Genomic DNA, 21,059 nt, shown 5'->3' with positions numbered 1-21,059 from the left:
TTTCATAGTAATCTCTGATGATTGCTTGTATTTCTAAGGGATTGGTTGTAATAGATCCTTTTTCATTCATGATTTTGTCTATCTGGGTGCTCTCTCTTTTCTTTCTGAGGAGCCTGGCTAGAGGTTTATCGATTTTGTTTATTTTTTCAAAGAACCAACACTTGGTTTCATTGATCTGCTTGACTGTTCTTTTGGATTCTATACTGTTTATTTCTGCCCTGATCTTTATGATTTCTTTTCTTCTGCTGGGTTTGGGGTGCTCATGCTGCTTCCCTTCTAGTTCCAGTAGGTGCTCTGTTAAATTTTGAATTTGCACTTTTTCTAGTTTGTTGAGATTGGTCTGGATTGCAATATACTTTCCTCTTAGGACTGCCTTTGCTGCATCTCAGAAATTTTGGATTGTTGTATTTTCGTTTTTGTTGGTTTCTATATATTTTTTTAATTTCTCCTCTAATTGCCTGATTAACGCAATCATTCTTTAGTAGGTCGGTTTTTAACCTCCACATATTTGGAGGTTTTCCAGACTTTTTCTGTGGTTAATTTAAGTTTCATAGCATTATGATCTGAAAGTGTGCATGGTATGATCTCTATTCATTTATACTTATGGAGGGCTGCTTTGTGCCCCAGTATGTGATCAATCTTGGAGAATGTGCCATGTGCACTCGAAAAGAAGGTGAATTTCCTATCTTCAGGAAGCAGAGTTCTAAATATATCTATCAGTTCCATCTGTTCCAATGTGTCATTCAGGTCCATTGTTTCTTTAGTGATTTTCTGTCTGGTTGATCTATCCATTGCTGTCAGTGGCATATTAAAGTCCCCTGCAATTAGCACATTTTTGTCAATAAGATTGTTTCTTTCTGTGATTAATTGTTTTATGTATTTGGGTGCTCCCAAATTTGGCGCATAGATATTTATAATTGTTAGCTCTTCCTGATGGAGAGATAAAAATATGGAACGCTTCACAAATTTGCGTGTCATCCTTGCGCAGGGGTCATGCTAATCTTCTCTGAATCTTTCCAATTTTTGTATATGTGCTGCCGAAGTGAGCACTCTTCTATCTAAAACTAATAGAACTGTGCTACAGAAACACTGTTCTGTTTTACAAACACTAACTTCTTTAATCCTCGTCATAGCACTGTGAGGTTGAAATCATTATATTCTTCATTTTATAGTAAGCACACAGAAGTTAAGTAAGTTTCCTCTGGTCACATGGTCAGTGAAGATAGGATTGGAGTTATGGCTGTCTAGTTTGTGCTCTTAATTACTATGCTTTCAATAGCAACTTTGATTGTATATTAGCTATGAAATATTTATGGAATCATATCTATGGAATTATAAAGGAGTGAACAAAATCCCCAAAATAGTCCTTCATATATCAGGAGCTAGTAAAAGAATAAAAAGTATTTATGAATATTAGTGAGTTCATATAAAATAAGAAGATGGAAAGAAAGTCCACCATCTGGATTATGTTGGTGAATGTTACACTAAAACTAATTAGAAAGAGGGTCTAACAGTATATTTAAATGATAAATTGAGCAAACATCTTCAAAGATGAGAGTTAATATGCAGGCACAATTCCTCATCTCATAGGAAATTAAACCTCTTCTGATTATAATAGCTCTTACTAATTATTATAAAGTACAAATGAGAAAAGTATACATTTTTAACAACACTAATAAATCAGCTCTCTATGTAATTATGACAAGAGTATATGCCAGGTATTGCTGGTTATACAAAAGTTAAGAATACCTGCCTTTGGGAAAAGCCAACTTATTTTCTTAATTTAAATTCTATTTATAAAACAACGATCTAGAGTTTCTATTATATAATAAGTAAAGATTTTTGTCTGAAGACTTTAACCCAGTGCAGTTTCAGTTCATTTGGACCATACCACAAGTCCAGGTTTCAGAGGAGACAAAGAAAAATAGATACCTAGCAAATTTACCTAAACTTTAGAGATTATAAAAGTTGCAACTATAAGGTGTATTATAAGAAAAATACTTAATAGTTTATAAATATTTGTGAGGATAATTTTAATCTGATAGCATTACTAACACTTTAATAATTATGCCACAAAATATAGGTTTTCTGGTGTCTCAAATTCCATTTAATTTGCCTTTTATTAAATTACATTGATTTCATTAATCAATATATAGTCATTATTTAGAGGTTCAAACAAAGTATTAGTCATAGTTTAATTAGACATTGTTTTGAGGTATTGAATAAATGCTAATGAAATTTTTCCTTTTGCATATAAAAGTATCTTTGATATCAAAGGACCCAACTATTGTATATGTAGCCGGGATGCTATAAGAATGTTGTGAAGCTTAAATGAACAATGGAACTATAGAATGGTATATATGAAATTGCGACCATTCATAGAAAATAATCAGATGCATTACATATTTTGTCTAATTTTGGTTTATTCCACATACACTGATTTAATTAAAATGTCTTTTATCATAACCATGTGTATGTGTATATATTTAAGAAGGTAAAGTAAAATTACATAGTCTTTAGCTATAATATAGTTGTATCTTGAAATCAGCTTGGATTCTTAAATGTAAGTACCAACTTTATAACATAAATATAGAGTTATGACTGCTTCTAAATTATTGGTATTTGAGACCACACATAAAGATTGTATAAGCTTATAGAATAAAGATTGCAAAGACTGTATGGATTCCTATATAATCTTATATGTATACTGAGTTGGCTATTGATATTGAAAGCTTCAAATTAAACAATAAAGAGTGTATAACATCATGTCACAAAATTATAGTTGTTGAAAAGGAGCAAAGGTTGTGACCATCATTGTTGACAGTGTGTAGTGAGTAATGATAGGTTATCTGACTTTTAAAATTACAGTGACAAAAATATTTTATATGAAGAGAAGATAATATGCAATTCCCCAATGAATCTAATTTGTACTTTTTTGATTGACAGGCTCTGATAAAACAGAACAAAGTGTAAAATATCATATCTGAATATAAATTAAATTAATTAATGAAATTAATACACTACTTTGATCAGATATTTCTAGATAGTTTAGGGACAAGTATTCTAAATAGGGAAACATTAGAAAGGCACTAGAACCTAAGCAAGATGAATGATTGTCAGATGACTTAAAATTTAGTGCTGGAAATGCCATTGCTTGTATACTGACTTAAGTCAAATCTTCTAATTCTCATATGTTCTATACATTTAAAAAATAAGATTGTTGAAATAGATTACTCTTAACACTGACCCCTTCTCCCCCCAACTTTTGAGTATTGTAGATATCATATCCAGGGATAAAAGTTAGGCAGGGTGCCCAAGGAAGATTATCATCCTAACCCTAGATCCTGCTTTTCTTACCACACCATCTGTGTGCCTGTGTGTGTGTGTGTGTGTGTGTGTGTGTGTGTGTATTAGTACCAGTAACATTCTTCAGTTTATGTTCACTCAAGACTGGAAGACATTTTATATGTCTATTAACTTGCATGTATTCTATAATAACTCTTTAATTAGGACACTTGCCTTCATTTTCATTAACAAATACTTATATATGACCTTCATATGAAAATTGTGTATGAAACATGGTTACTTACAGTATGTTGAAGAATTTTCTGGTTAATTATCTTATTTAAAAATTAACATATCAAGGTTTATACTGAAGGTAAAAAAGGAGATGACAAGGTTAAAGGTCTGAAGAAAAAGAAGGTGGTTTAGAGGGCCCATTTGATGAAAGGGTGAGAGATTTGCTCAACACATTAGATTCTTATTGATGCTATATTAAATTATCAATGACTTAATGGCTCAAAAGAAAGTTACTACTTACAGTTCTGAAAATCAAACGTCCAAAATGGATCTCTTTAAAAGGGCTACAATCAAATGCTGACAGGGCTGCATTTTCTCTGGAGAAAAGAGAATAATTTGTTTTTTCCAGTTTCTAGAGACCACCCTTTCTTTTTCTCTGGTGGTCTCCTTCCTACTGCCACATTGTTCTAATAGTGTGTCTGTTAATCACATCACCTTTGGACTACTTGCCTTACTTTTTCTTTTATTAGAACTCTGTTTTTGGTGTACCAGATAATCCAAGATAATTTCCTCAATCCCAAAATCTTTAATTTAAAGATCTGCAAAATACCTGTAATCAAATAAGTAAATGAATTCACAAGTTCTGGGGATTAGGCCATGGATATGCTTGAAGATGTGAAAGTTTTCTGTTTGTTTATTTGCTTGTTTGTTTTTTAATTTATTATTTTTTAAATAGTTTGTTGTCAAATGAGTTTCTATAAAACACCCAGTGTTCTTCCCCTTGCCCCCTCACCCTTCAGCCCTCAGTTTGTTTTCAGTATTCAAAAGTCTCTTATGATTTGCCTCCTTCCCCCTTCTTAACTATTTTTCCCCCCTTCCCCTCCCCATGGTCCTCTATTAAAATTCTCTTGTTAGACTTATGAGTGAAAACACAGTATCTGTCCTCTGCCTGACTTATTTCACTTAGCATGAAACTCTCGAGGTTCATCCTCTTTGCTACGAATGGCCAGATTTCATTCTTTCTCATTGCCATGTAGTACTCCACTGTATATATAAACCACATCTTCTTGATCCATTCATCAGTTAATGGACATTTAGGTTCTTTCCATGATTTGGCTATTGTTGCCAGTGCTGCTATGAACATTGGGGGTACATGTGCCCCTATGCATCAGCATTTCTGTATCCCTTGGGTATACAATGCTATTGCTGGGTAATAGGGGAGTTCTATGGATAGTTTCTTGAGGAACCTCCACACTGTTTTCCAGAGTGGCTGCACCAGTTTACATTCCCACCAACAGTGTAGGAGGGTGCCCGTCTCTCCACACCCTCGCCAGCATCTATAGTCTCCTGATTTGTTCATTTTAGCCACTATGACTGGTGTGAGGTGGTATCTCAGTGTGGTTTGATTTGTATTTCCTTGATGATGAGTGATGCTGAGCATCGTTTCATGTGCCTGTAGGCCATCTGGATGTTCTCTTTGGAGAAGTGTCATGTCTTCTGCCCATTTCTTCACTGGATTATTCATTTTTTCGGTGTGGGGTTTGGTGAGTTTCTTCGACATTTTGGATACTTGCTCTTTATCTGGTATGTCATTTGCAACAATATTTTCCCATTGTGTCAGGTGCCTATTAATTTTCTTGATTGTTTCCTTTGCAGTTCAGAAGCTTTGTATCTTGATGAGGTCCCAATAGTTCATTTTTGCTCTTGATTCCCTTGCCCTTGGGGATATATTGAGTAGGAAATGGCTGCAGTTGAAGTCAAGGAGGCTGTTTCTTGCCTTCTCTTCTAGGGTTTTGATAGTTTCCTGTCTCACATTCAGGTCCTTCAGCCATTTTGAGTTTATTTTTGTGTATGGTGTAAGAGAGTGGTCTAGTTTCATTCTTCTACATGTTGCTGTCCAGCTCTTGCAGCACCACCTGATAAAAAGGCTCTCTTTTTTTCCATCGCATACTCTTTCCTGCTTTGTCAAAGAGTAATTGGCCAAACACTTGTGGGTTCAGTTCTGGGCTCTCTATTCTATTCCATTGGTCTATGTGTCCATTTTTGTGTCAATACCACACTGTCTTGATGATGACAGCTTTGTAGTAGATGCTAAAGTCTGGGATTGTGATGCCTCCAGTTTTGGTTTTTTTCTTCAATATTACTTTGGCTATTTTAGGTCTTTTGTGGTTCCATAAGAATTTTAGGACAGTTTGTCCTAGCTTTGCAAATGCTGGTGCAATTTTGATTGGGGATTGCATCAAATGTGTAAATTGCTTTGGGTAGTAATGACATTTTAACAATGTTTATTCTTCCAATCCATAAGCATGGAATATTTTTCCATTTTTTTGTGTCCTATGGAATTTCTTTCATGAGTTTTCTATAGTTTTCATTGTACAGGTCTTTTTACATCTTTGGTTAGGTTTCTTCCTAGATATTTTATGGTTTCTCGGGCAATTGTGAATGAGATCAGTTTCTTGATTTCTCTTTCTGTTGCTTCATTATTGGTGTATAAAAATGTAACCAATTTCTGTACATTGATTTTGTACCCTGGAACTTTGCTAAATTCATGGATCAGCTCTAGTAGTCTTCTGGTGGAATTGATAGGGTTTTCCATGTAGACTATCATGTCATCTGCAAAAATTAAAAATTTGACTTCATCTTTGCCAATTCAAATACCTTTTATTTCCCTTTGTTGTATGATTGTTTATGCTAGGGCTTCCAGCACTATATTAAACAACAGTGGAGAGAGTAAACACCCCTGTCGTGTTCCTGATCTCAGGGGGAAAGCTCTCAGTTTTTTTACCAGTGAGGATGATATTAGCTGTGGGCTTTTCATAAATGGCTTTTTTATGTTTAAGTAAGTTCTTTCTATCCTGACTTTCTTGAGGGTTTTTATTAAGAAAGGATGCTGTATTTTGTCAAATACTTTTTCTGCATCTATTGACAGAATCATATGGTTTTTATCTTTTCTTTTGTTAATGTGATGTATCACATTGATGGATTTGTGAATATTGAACCTGCCCTGTAACTCAGCAATGAATATCACTTGATCATGGTGGATAATTATTTTTATCTGCTGTTGAATTTGATTTTCTAGTATCTTTTTGAATATTTTTGCATCTGAATTCATTAAGGATATTGGCATATACTTTTCTTTTTTGGGGGGAACTCTGATTGGTTTGGGAATCAAAGTGATGCTGGTTTCGTAGAATGAGTCTGTAAGTTTTCCTTCAATTTCTATTTTTTGGAATAGATTGAGAAAAATGGGTATTAACTCTACTTTAAATGTCTGGTAGAATTCCCCAGGGAAGCCCTCTGCTCCCCCAAGCTCTTATTCATTGGGAGATTTTTGATAACTGATTCAATTTCTTGACTGGTCATTGTTCTGTTCAGATTTTCTATCTCTTCCCATTTGAACTTTGGTAGTGCATGTGTGTTTAGGAGTTTGTCCATTTCTTCTAGGTTGTCTAGTTTGTTGACATATAATTTCATAGTATTCCCTGATGATTGTTTGTATTTCTGAGGGATTGGTTGTAATAGATCCATTTTCATTCATAATTTTGTTTATTTTGGTGTTCTCTCTTTTCTTTCTGAGGAGCCTAGCTAGAGGTTTACCAATTTTGTTTATTTTTTAAAAAAAACAACTCTTGGTTTCATCGATCTCTTCATCTGTTTTTTTAAATTCTATATTGTTTATTTCTTCCCTGACATTTATTATTTCTCTTCTTCTGCCCATTTTGCTATTGTCTTGCTGCTTTCCTTCTAGTGTCATTTGATGCTCTATTAGATTTTGAATTTGCACTTTTTCTAGCTTCTTTCTTTCTTTCTTTCTTTCTTTCTTTCTTTCTTTCTTTCTTTCATATATAAGTATGCACACACATGTATTTATAACAGAAAAAAAACATGGAAAAATAGTTAGTGAGAGGAGGTGACTTTTGGTCCATAAACAGAAACACTTTCCTAAGAGCATGCATTGTCCAACCATGGAAATGGGGAAAGAGGAGTAATGTTTGGTATTTATTCAACTATAACCCTAGACATAGTGAAATAAGAACCCAGCTCTTTAGTAGATAATGAGATACTGACAGATGAGTTAGAGGTTTGAAGAGAGAGAACCAAACACCCTAAGTGAAGAAGAAAGCAAATTATAAGAGCTCTCTTTTAAAGTTAATGATCAAAGATTCAGATATCTATCAAGCCCAGCAAAATAAATTTAGAGAACATGTTTTTAAATAAGCTTTCTTCAAAGGAAATGGGTGTATTGTCTGTAAACACATTTTAAATCCAAATGAAATAAAGAGTATTTTAGGAAAGATAATATGAGCAACATATATGCATAAAAATGGACAAAAGCAACAAAGAACTTGACCAATAATTTAAAGAAAGCAAAGACATTTAAAACTAATGTGTAGTATCTAGGGTCATGGTCATTGAAATCTGTTATTTTCTGGTTCTTATACTGATTGTGTGATTTTGACCAATTTTTATGTACCAGTTCTCATATATACAAACTAATTGGCATAATAACAATATCCGTTTCATAATTACCTTGTTATCCCATGAATTAAAAATGATTTGTGTAGAGTTGTTTGCTATCATTATATCTACTCTCTAGCCCCTTGAAAATACAATGTCCATTTGATTTTACTGTAAGACCTGTCAAAGCGCTACAATATTAAAATGTTAGAATATTTGGGGGCTCAGTCGGTTAAGCATCTGGCTTCAGCTCAGGTCATGATCTCACGGTTCGTGGGTTTGAGCCCACATTGGGCTCTGTGTTGACAGCACAGAGCCTGGAGCCTGTTTCAGATTCTGTATTTCCTTCTCTCTCTCTCTCTCTCTCTCTCTCTCTGACCTTCCCCTGCTCGCACTGTCCCTCAAAAATAAATAAAAAGCATAAAATATATTTTTAAAAATGTTATGATATGTGTTCTCTTAAATACTCTAAACATTTCTATATAACCTCAACAGAAAAATTGGCAAAAGTTGAAAATATAATATTTACCAATATGGCTAGAACTGAATATAATAGCATATTGAAAGATAATATATGATTCGCATCCACTTATAATTGCTATAAAATTTATTATACCAAACCTAGTGCTTTAAAGAAATAACTTTTAATGTTCTTTCTTTTGTAAGTCAGAATTTCAGGGAGGGCTGGACTAAGCAGTTCTCTCAGCTCTTTCATGTGGTTATAGTTGAATGTCCCCTGGGGGCTGCTGCTGTGATCTGAAGGGCCAATGAGGCTGGCCATAAAAGATGACTTACTCATCTGGCTGGCCTTGATGTCACCAGAGGCACCGTTGTTGAAACTATCTGTTGGAGCCCCACATAGTCACATAAAGTTACCTCAGTGCCTTGTCAGCCAAGGTGGTTCTTTATGACTAGTCTTGGAAGTCTCACAGGGAAATTGTACGGTACTCTATAGGTCAAAGCAGTTATAAGCCTACCATATTCATGGACTAGGACATAGGGACAAAGTGTTTGTAGATTTTTTTTAACCACCACACGAGCTAGGAGGAATTAATTGTCTTTCTTTTTTAACTGTTTGTTTATTTGGAGAGAGAGGGTGTGTGTGTGTGTATGCCTGCACATGAGCGAGTGGGGAGAGTGAGGGAGGCAGAAAGAGAGAATCCCGAGCAGGCTCCACCCTGTCAGTGTAGAACCTCACATGAGGTTTAAACCCATGAACTGCGAGATCATGACTTGAGCTGAAATCAAGAGTCAGACACTTAATGAACTGAGCCACACAGATGCCCCAGCAGTTAATTTGAAGAATACAAGAATGATTTATCTTAGAACTTTAAAAGGCAAAGAAAGTGGTCTTTTCAATAGATGTAAAAGAGATATTCAATAAAATTCAGCACTTATTCTTGGTTAAAAATTTGAAGATAAGCTAGTAGGAATCTTCCACAAATACTATTGACTTCTTGGGGGAAAACACCACCATCAGTAGAACAATATTTATTCATTTAACAAATATTTACTTAACAGCTATTCCACATAGAGCACTTTTCCTTTTATTAAAGATAGAGCAATGAAAAAACAATGTCTACACTTCCATGGAATTTTCTAGAGTAGGAAAGGAAAAAATAAAGGATACTATACCTCATCTTCCCTTTATATGTTTGGAAATTCCTACTCATTTATTCAGGTGCAACCTGCTAGTTAATTCCTACCTTAGGGGTTGCCATAGTTAAGGCCTGCAGGCTAAATTTATCGCATCCTCTGTGTAAATAAAGTTTTACTGAAACAGAACAATATCCATTCCTTTAATTATGTTTCTGGCTGCTTTGATGCTACACTGGCGGACTGGAATAGTTGAGACAGAGACCATATGGCCTGAAAACCTAAAATATTTACTAAGCAGTGCTGTAAAGAACAAATTTGAAAGCCCTTTTCTACATTAAAATTTCTTGTATTTACCAAGCAAATTCTCCTGTTATATAAATAATGCACTTTGACTCTGACTTTAATACTTTTATATTATATTAACTTTATGTTTCCCATATCACACATACATTTTTGAGGGTTAGAACTATGATGTAATCATCTCTGAATACCAGCTACTAATCTAGTGTAAGATACATTGCACTACTCTATTAAAAAGTTTATAGCTGCATGAATAAATGATTGAACTCTGTGTCCAGTCTTGCCTCATTACTCTTTGTCTCTCGATGATCTCTTCTATTCCTGCAACTTAAGAGAACACCTTTATTAAGATTAATCCTCAATTTAAAAAATGTCCTGGATGCCTTTTCAACGCTTGAGAAGGAATCTCCAATCAAATATGTTGCAGATGATTCAAATTCAATATAGCCTTATCAAGAAGAATTATTTTCTTCTACTAGAAATATATTTGATTTTGTAATCATCATTTCAAATCAATAACCTCACCATTATTCCAAATAGTATTGTGTAATGCTTAAGAATATTAGCAGGTGAAACAAAGAGAAAGGAGACATAACTATCTTCATTTCATCCAAACTGGATAACTGGATGTCAACCCTGAACATAGGAGGTAATAGACAGGATGTTACCAATTAGCCACCTACTCATGTTAATTTTGTCTCTGAAATGCTTGCTGGATGGACTTGTTTCCATTCTAAATGCCACTAAATGCATTCATTTCCCAAGGATCAGAGACCAAAAATTTACTAACAGAAATCTGAAATGTAATTCTTCTAATTATCTTACCTCTTAACTGCCTTCACGTAATCCATTATTTCTTTTATTATTTAACCTAACACATCATGAAAGAGTGCTTAGAACACAAAAGCCAGAGTGCTAGGTGCTGGGTATAGGATAATGAATAAGAGAGTCTCTGGTTTTCAGGGCATCTATTTGAATCTCAAATAGAAAATCAGTTAAAAATTATACAGAAGCGCCTGGGTGGCTCAGTTGGTTAACTTCGGCTCAGGTCATGATCTCACAGTTTGTTCGAGACCCGTGTAGGACTCTGTGCTGACAGCTCAGAGCTTGGAGCCTGCTTCACATTCTGTGTCTCCCCCTCTCTCAGCCTCTCCCCTACTCATGCTCTCTCTGTGTCTCAAAAATAAACATTAATTTTTTTAAGTTAAAAAATTATACAAATTTCTTTTTTGGACCACTATCGTCAGTTATTTTTAAAGATAATAAAAACAGAAAGCTCACTCTCCCCTGATCAAAATCCTCTGATTCTCCTTTCCTCCATGTAATCTCAATTTCCTCACACATCTTTCAAAGTTACCTCTTTCTGATATGTCTATTTTTGTTTCAACAAGTCCTTTTTTTCTTTTGAATTCTCAAGTCATTCCTACAAGGTGATGTGTTACAGCAGGATAAAGGAAATGTATAAGGTTGATTTAGATTTCACCCAAACTTAAAGGAATATCTGCTTTTCCATGAAAATAGTGGGCAGTGGGAAAAGGGGTGGTGTTTACCTTTACGGGTGATGGCAAGTGAGGGGGGAGCTTAAGAAAAGCTTTCGAAGTTTGAGCAATGCTACTGGGATATGAAAGTGTGTACGGCAGAGGCTGGAAAATGGCTAACATAAACGGAAAAAAAAGAAAACTATAATTTGCTGATTGAGAAGTAAAAACAATCTGTGAAAGAAGAAAAATATGTACTCAACAAAACCTAATTATTTTTCTTGAGCCCCAGACCCCAAGGAACAGAAATGATGGTAACACTGGAAAAACAAAGTGTTCAAGTATACTTTCCATTGCAAAGATTTCATCTGCAGTCATATGAAAGACTTGAGAGGTCTGCCCAGCCTAATTAATTAAAACTTAAAAAAAAATTGAATTGTTGGAATTCCTATGTAATCCTGAAAAGCATTTACAAACGCTGGTGCTACCTGGAAGAATGGAATCTCAGTTGTAGGATGCTGACTAAAATTGTTTGGGAATTATGTTTTCATTTATGGAGAGCCACCTCCATGGGATTAGAATAAAACAACATTGTTCATGAAATAATTCTATTTCCAGCACCAAAAGGCCTCAAATAAACAGAATATACTTTAAATATGTATACCACCATATTAAAGGTGATATCTCAAAGGAAAGAAATTATAATTGATCATCTTGTATTTCTCTATTTAAAAAAAAACTACATGGAACATGGTGACATTATTGAAGCTAAAATATTTTTTAAAATAGTTTTCTTTCCATTTTTCCCATCATTTCATTCATACTTCTTAAAATTAGTTAAATGTTGTAAATAGAATGAGCATTTTCAAGGTGATCATTTTGAATTGGATTTTCCTACTAGAACTTCAAAATCACTGTTTACTTAGAAAGAACTATATGTCTAAAATATTTACTTACATTAAAGCTCAATTCATAGGAACAACTTGAATCTCTTTATCATAAATGCAATTTACATATAGATTTCGTATTCTTCTCTGTATTAACAATATCATCTAAAAATGATTACAATGTTTGAAAGCTTATTTGTTCAAGTTCACTTTCTATTATTACCTTATAATGCCATTCAGAGTACTATTACAGGGTAGAAAACAAAAATTTCATTATTGATTAGAATACACGTTTAAAGGTCAGTTGCAGAAATGCATTTTAAAACTTGATTAGATTATGCTTGTTAAAGTTTCTGCACACCTTTGAATTTCAAAGTAATTATATTTAAACAATATATTGGCAGGAAAAATTATGGCTATGTTGCCAATGACATTACTAGGTCATTTTTAAACTTATGGCATTTAAAGGTTCTCATGATGCCAAAGAAAACAAAAATTTAGGTTTATATTAGTTTTAAAATTAATTAGATAGTTTTACACATTCTCTTTCCTTTAGTATAAAAGCTATACATGTTATATGTATACTATATATTTATTTATTATTTATTTAGTACATATATTCACCTAATTATCAAAACTTCAGATATTACACTTTTGAGTCTTCAAAATTTATTAGATTTTTTTCCTTGGACAAATCTTCACATATGCTCACTGTATCACTTCTATTTTCCAAAACAAGACCAATTTCTCAAGTATATTATTCTTGTAATTTCTTGGTTTTTTAAACCCATTGAAAGTATTCTCCTAGAGACAGATTAATGCTGTTTACTTAATTATTGTCATCAGTATTTTCATAAAAGCATACAATTATTTTTACTAAACCATTTTATATATAATTTATAATAATTGAAATCTGTGATACCATGTGTCCTTTTAATTGCTTCTCAATCTACATGCAGCATTTTCATAAGATGTGACAAAAGTAAAATTAAGGAATATCTTCAATATTTTCCAAAATTCAAAGTATTTTGAGAAAGAAAGAAATCCCAAGTATGTTAAATGAACTGGTTAAATTCAACTTTACATGTCTTCAATCATCTCTAATGTCTGTGAAAAAAAATGGAATTACTATAATAGTAGGATATGGATGTCCATAATAAAATAATCAAATGCATCATATTCAGAAAGATCAGTAGATCATCCTTTTTAGAACATGCTCAGGTATGTATAGCAAGAAAGATGGCTTTTACATCACTCAGTGATCCTTCTTTATCATGTCCAAATATCAGCTCCTATGGCATGAAAAATAGATTTAGGGTATTTCTAAAATTGTTGAAATCCTGTAAAATTATGGTATAGATTTTTATGACTACGCCTAATGAATAAAGACCAAAAACATTTCCTTCCGTGATTTCTAGACCTAGTCTATAAAATTCTTCTAACTCTGATTATAAGTCCTTTCTAAAAGTTCACTGTAATTTTCATTGAAGTGAGCTTCCTCTTTTTTTTCAAATATTCTGCATTTATACAAAATGGAATGCTAAAGTATTGCCAAATTGGTGAACAGAGTTACAGAAAAAGAGAATCAACAGACTAATTAATAGAATATTATAATGACTTTACTTCAAATATAAAATTTACATCTCCATTTTTTTTGACGTGTTATCTAGTTGTGATTACACAAGGTAATGTGTTCAGGTAACACTCCTTTAGACCAAAGATAAAATTCCATGTAATTTTTAGGTGGCAATGTCACCCATGACCAGTATGTTTTTGCAAGTACAAAAACCAAATCATTATTATTTCATGAATTGGCTAATATCTCAATAAATGTAGAAAAATGACATCCATGAATAATTGTGCAATAATTGGAGCAGTAATAGCTTCTTTTACTTCACTATATATCTTTTTCACTTGCCTAACAATGGAGAGTTGCTAAGTGTTAGAGTCCCTTAGCTTACAGTAATGAGCAAGCACTAATTCCCCTTCATGCCCAGTAACTGTCTGGGGCATGGAGGTATGACTTAGGTTTAAACACTGCTGTCAGTCAGTCATGTCATTGTGGTAGAATATGTGAGAAGACTGCTTTTGTCACTGTATACATCAGTTTAGTAAAACTAATTGCTAAGCAAAAGTAATCATAAAAACAGTTAGTTGTGGGGCTCCTGGGTGGCTCAGTCACTTAAGCATCGGAACTTGATTCGGCTCAGGTCATGATCTGAGGGTCTGTGAGTTGGAGCCCCACATGGGGCTCTGTGCTGACAGTGCAGAGCTGCTTGGATTATCTCTGCCTCTTTCTCCTTCTCTCCTTCTCTCTCAAAAATAAATAAACATTAAAAAGTACAGTAGTTTTGTTAATCTCTAGGAACACATTTTTGAAAAGTTCAGTAAAATGCCAAGTTGGTTTTAGCAATCCACATCAAGGAAAAAAAAGAAAAAATATATCAGAAAATATATACAACCTCAGCAATAAAGATATTCTAGAAATTATAGTCATGGTTTCTAGAGCCAGAACTCCTTGGTCCACACCTTAATGAATCTTACTGGATGCGCGATTCAACATTTTTTAAACTTACCTAAAAAATCTTTTTTAGAACTTAGCTAATTCATCTGTGAGATAAGAATAATATTAAATCTTAACTCATAATTTTTAACTTAAATGTATGACTATATGTAAAATATAGTTAGGCCTAGCAGAGAGTAAATCCTGTGTATGTATTTTCTCTTATTCAGTAGATTATGAACTCCTAAAAGTCAGGGGTTTTTGTCTGCTTTGTTCATAGTTATATCCTCACACAGTAATGGTAAATAGGATTTGATCAGTAAATCTTTGTTAAAGAAAGAACCAAAAATGTGGGAAGTTATGGAGGGTGTGATATCCATCTCAATTCTTCCTTCAGCATTGTAGAGCTCACTGCCTCAGCTGTTGGGGGTTTTAGGGTTAAAGGCTTTCAGGAATTTTCACTAAAGAAAAAGGTACTTTCTCCTGGGCCCTTTCCAGAGTTTCCCATGTAGGCTGATCAAGGCCAAGCATATAAGCCATGCCCCCTTGTAGCAGAGAGGGACAATGATGAAGGGCCATTCTGGCACTGAACTCTCTGTGGAATTAGGATCAGTTAACATCTTTGTTTTATTTTTTATCATTTTAACATTTTTTATTTAATATTGTATATAAGATTACTTTATTCCTGCATCTTCTCAGGTGTTTCTTCCTTATATTTGCCCTTTACCTTTCCTACTTGGTGAGATTTAGCTTTGCATTAGAGGATCTTTTTGTGGTCTTTGTCCAGTTTTGGTCGAGTGATAACCACCTTGCTGGGGTGGATGCCCATGTGGACAGTTGTGCCATTTGCCTTCTCTTGCTGTACTCGTTCAAGGTAGATGATGTATTTCTTGCTGTAAACCTGGACTACTTTGCCAATTTGTTGACCTTTGTAGTGTCTTCACACAACCTGTACTTCATCGTCCTTCCGGATGGGCATGGACCAAACATTGTACTCCTATCGCAGCTTTTTGGAAAGAGGGGAGGCATAATCTTCCTGTGAATGTGAGTAGGGACATTGAAATGCCTTTTGTGGTTCTTGCTCCGGTTAGAGGTCACAAAGGGAATGAACTTCATGTTGGCCGCTGCAGCTCCAGAGATGGCTGCAAAATGGAAAAGTGTTAACATCTTTGTTGAGACTGTGTTTCAACTTCTTCCCAGACCCATCTTATTTCATCCACACCCTCCAACTGATGTTGGTCTCCAAAGCACTCTGCAACAAACTTTTTACATCTCAGTCTCCATGGTAGACAATCTTTCCTGGATAAGCCATGGAAAAGTAACTTGTTCAAAGACTACACTCACATAAAACCTTGAGCTGTTTTATGATTAAGATATATAGTCACTAGGGGTGCCTGGGTGGCTCAATCAGTTGAGTGCCCAACTTCAGTTGAGGTCATTATCTCACGGTTTGTGGGTTTGAGACCCAGATCTGGCTCTGCACTGACAGCTCAGATTCTGTGTTTCTCTCTCTCTCTGCCTCTCCCCTGCTCACACCCTGTCTCTCTGTCTTACTCTCTCTATCTCAAAATAAACATTAAAAATAAATAAATATATAAAAAGATATATGTATACACTAATATTAATAATTTGGCATTAAACCATTAGAAAAGATGAAAGAAGAGAAAAAGACTAGAGCAGAAGGTTTGGAATTACTTTCTATTGTATATGTACTCCAATAAGCAGTCAAAATGAGATAGGCTTTTCATCTTTCTTCCACATTCCAAGGAATTCATTTTAAGGAATATTAATCTAAGTTCAAATCTAGCAATATAGTAAAAAGTGAAATAAATCAAATATGATTTATTGAATGAATAACAAGTTCATATTGTTAAGGAATCTGTTCTGGATCAGCTGGTGGAAGAACCAAGTGGTACTCGGAGATCTTGGAAGGGAGGGGGTTTATTTTACACATGTGGGCTCAGGGGAGATCATTCTCCAGAGGTCTGAGCCCCAAGCATTAGCAGAGGAAATAGTTTATAGCCTGTTACTTCTACATTCCTCATTAATCAAGGACAGATGTTTCCTATTGGTCCCGATTTTCCCCATCAATATAGCTTGGGAAGTCATACTATATGATTTTATCATACCAACAGGTCAAGAAAGAAATATCAAATTGTCAGATTGATAAGCACATTTGAAATCTCAACATCTATTACCGATTGAAAAAATATTACACTGTGTATGGGAATTTACTTTTTAAAAACACTAAAAAAAAATCTATGTGGATCCAAACCCTAATATGAAATTTATCAAGAAAAATATAGATTTTCTAATAAAGTCACATATAAGATATATATGCTTAATGTAAATGTCATGGAGCACTGTGCATCTCAGTCTGCAGTAGGTAGAAGTGCATGGGGCACTCACCTGGACCCAACTACTAGTGGTGAACCTCCCACAGCATTTCTACAAACAGAACCAATGTTGTGGCTGGCCCAGCCCTTCATTATGATGGTAAGACACACCTCCGCAAGAACCAGGAAGGAACTTTGCAAACACAAGGTTTATTACTTACCAACCCCAGAGGGTATAAAGCGTGCTTGAGGCCACATGGTGAGACCGCAGGTAAGACAGTGAGAATGTGGACCTAGAGTTCTGTTTTTACTAGGGTCAAGTGTGGGGGGCCTAGAGTTTTGTAGGTTCCCTTCTTATTGATGAATTTAAAGCACAAAAGCAGAATTAAAGTGCAGAAAAAAGAAAAGTGAGCAATCAAAGAGTTAAGTCAAAAAGAGCTCTCTAAAAAGAACTTCATGGATCCAGCAGCCTGGCTGTTTATCTTGGTGTGTTTCTGACAATATGTGTACCCCAGACGGATGTTTTTCATGTGGAGGGCTTGACAATCAAAAGGTAATATCAAGCACTCGCATTACAATCAGAAAAGCTAATTGTCAAGTACTCACACTACACATTATTCTGGAAATTAGCTGAAATACTTTTTTTAAAAGTGGGCATGCCTTTTGAAAGAAGACAAAATCCTCCTCCTCATCACTATCCTTATAATAATTCAATGGAAACGCCCAAGACAGTAAGGTAAAATCTAGATAACTATTAATTGACTTTAGTACGGTGACTGGAAAAGGATATTTTTTTGATGATTGTCACTCAGTTGGAAAACAGTATGAGAAAATGAACACAAAATTTCTCTAGCCCATATCCTAATGTGAAACTAAAAAGAAACTTCATTTAAAATACAGTTTGGAGGCCAGAATGAGAAGCTCTCACATCTACATCATATACTGATGAATGCCATCGATTGCATTCCCAAGAGAGGGAAGCCTACTTTACTCCTTCATCCAGAGAAAAGAGTTTCTTCCTGCCCAACAACAAGCTCAACGAATAATAATTTAACTCAACCAATAAGAAAAATGGGCGCCACCCTGAACTCTCCATTTCCTCCATGTACTTTTGTCCAACACAGCCCTTGTCAATGTCCTTCCCTTTAAAAATGTTCCTATTCCTTTATCTCTGGACTTACTTATGGTTTAAATTAGCTTGCATGTCCCAGTTGCAACTCCTCTGCTATTCCTCAGTAAACCCATTTTACTAGTAAAATAACTGGTTGTCTTATCTTTAGGTTGACACAACAAAATAAATGTTTAGTTTGATAATCATACAAAAAATTTAAAATAAAAATATCTTCTTGCAATTAGACATATCACCTGTTGTTATATTTGAATAAGAATTTTTTCCTTTTCTTTATTTAGATGAGACATCTGATATCTAACTTTGTTACTTATATATGTTTAAAATATATATTTTAATATATAGACATACTATGGTTATATGAGTTTAATGCATATATTATATATGTTTGATGCATATATAACCTGTATACATGCCCTAAACCCACTGATGATTATGGCTACAAGATCAATACAAACAGATGCTAATGATTCTTTTTATTCCTCAGAAAATATAGAGGTCATAATAGGTGCACTATACATTCTTATCATATGAATGAACAGTATAGAACAAATACACAAATAATATAATATTATTAAACCTTGGCCTGATACTATCACAAAATTAGAAATTTTTATTTTACAGTTTTCAAATGTGCAGACATGGGTAGTTGGTAAAAGAAAATACATTCCTCTAAGCAGTTTTAAGCTCTAGGTAGTGCAGCTTTTACACTAGAGTGTTTACCTGACTTCCAGTGAAGACATAACATAGGTTCAAGCAAATGTTTTGCACCTGTAGAGAAGAAAAGGCCCCAAACGAAGCCTAACTATCATGGCAAAAGGGACAAGGGTTATGTAGGGCAATCCTGACTCCTGGGCTCTCCGTGTGCTCCAGAATAGATTAAATGCTTGAAAAGGAAGGATATGTTTTGGCAGCATTGCTAGATCTATATCCCTAGGGCAAAATTGAAGACATAGTTGCATTCAATACAGACATAGATCTCCAGAAAGATATTTTCATAAGCAAGCATTGCAGGCATTCAGCTGTGCGTGCCAAGAATATTGCAGGAAACAGAGTGCAGGTCTGGAATGAACATGCTGGTGTACAGAGGAGACGGTTGAAACAGTAAGTGCTTCAGTGACACCCATAGCAGCAGGAGATGACAACAATGGTAGTATCAGCAGCAAAAAAAAAGGGCTATTTTTCCATTTATAAATGCAATTGAACATATGGCTAGCTTAATTAGGACTTTTCTCATTAACTCAGAATAGGCAGCCTCCATTGAAGCACCCTCGAAAGAGAATCTGCATGAATAACGATCTATAGGTTTGTAAAAAGACCATTTAATAAGTTGGAAACCAAGAAGTCAGCTATGAGCATCTGTGCAACATTTGCTTATTTTTACCATATTTAGTCATTCTCTGCTGTATACCAACAGCCCTTGAGCCACATTCAAAACTCCCATTGATAAGAATGGTTCATTTAAAGCCACCTTCATAGAATCTGCCTGTAGTTAGAAGTTGAAGCACCATTAAAACACAGGAAAAAATCAACAGAGCTGTATGCAAAGAAACCGTGCATTTGTATGTTGTAATTATGTTAGAGTTACAGGTGAAACATGAAAAATAAATTTGGAGTTTTCCAGTAAGAAACCTGACACTGACAGAATGGGTTCCCTTCCTTCTCCACAGGTAAAGATGAAAGTGACAATGAAATTAGCATGAGAATCTCTCATGCACATTAGTATGAGAGCATAATTCTTTCAAATAGACCCTTGTTCTGTGTTTCTTTGTGTACCTAGCATTTAGGATTTGGAATGAGACAGAGATGGGAGACTGATCCAGGAGCAGTTACTTACCATTACAATATCTGGATAAATGTGGATGAAGAACCAAAGGTAGGTGACACTTTTGTTCAAAATTTACAGATGCAAATAAGAAATGAGGACCAGACATTAAAGGTGCAGACCTCAGGATTAGAAGAACTAGTTTCAAATATCCATTACTCCGCTTCACCTTAGACAAATTACCTACCTTCACTTAGCTCATTTCACAATCAAGAAGATGGATGTATGAACATTACTCTGCCTCGGGGTGGGTGTGAATGGTAAGGGTGACAATGCGTTTAAAGCATTTTAGCAACACCTCTACCACAGAGACAGAGCTTAATAAATACAAGATGTTATGAGTAAACACATATGGATTTTAGTGCTTACACTATTTGGACCTGAAGCCCAATGCTTCTTTGTATTTTATTTGTGTAGCTGGAGCCACAAATTCAGTTGTTTTGAGCCAGATTATCCTGATTTGTTTTAAAATTATCAAAATCAGCTAGTATATTTGTTAAAAAACCAGGTTCTCAAGGTCTTCCCTGGGAGATTTCAATTTTAGTATAAATAGGGAAAGGCATGGAAATCTGACAAATCTGGAGACACAAGCCATGTGGCTAGAAATTAAACACAATGCAAGTGAACATTTCTTAGTGCATTATAACAAAACAGGTAATATAACCTGGGAACAATACATAAGGTCATTTTGTTTCTTCATATTTCTTTTTTTTAAGTTTATTTATTTATTTTTGAGAAAGAAAGAGAGAGAGCAGAGGAGGGACAGATAGTGGAAAAGACAGAATTCCAAAAAGACTTCATGCTGTCAGCAGCAGAGTCTGACATGGGATTCAAACCCAAAACCATGAGATCATGTCCTAAGCCGACCTGAGCAGAGATCAAGTCAGATGTTTAACTGACTGAGCCACCCGGGTTCCCCTGTTTTTGTTTCTAAATGATGACTGTGTTGTTTTAGAAGAACTGAACAGCAATGATGCATAAATAACAACAACAACAAAAATTATTCTAAGGCATTCTGTCTATAA

At 34.6% G+C, this 21,059-nt stretch overlaps 1 non-coding gene and 1 pseudogene across 1 annotated transcript; both read right to left on the bottom strand.

Moving 5' to 3' along the window:
- Positions 1 to 943: 943 nt before the first annotated feature.
- On the bottom strand, positions 944 to 1,050 carry LOC115303075. Its single transcript, XR_003913796.1, has one exon. It is a non-coding gene; the product is annotated as a U6 spliceosomal RNA (small nuclear RNA).
- A 14,373-nt stretch (positions 1,051 to 15,423) lies between these two features.
- On the bottom strand, positions 15,424 to 17,182 carry LOC115285779 (annotated as a pseudogene).
- Positions 17,183 to 21,059: the final 3,877 nt, after the last annotated feature.

This window comes from Suricata suricatta, chromosome 1 (assembly GCF_006229205.1).
Source record: "Suricata suricatta isolate VVHF042 chromosome 1, meerkat_22Aug2017_6uvM2_HiC, whole genome shotgun sequence".
Classification (NCBI taxonomy): domain Eukaryota; kingdom Metazoa; phylum Chordata; class Mammalia; order Carnivora; family Herpestidae; genus Suricata; species Suricata suricatta.
Note: the sequence above shows the minus strand (reverse complement) of the source record. Positions and strands in the feature narration are given on the sequence as shown.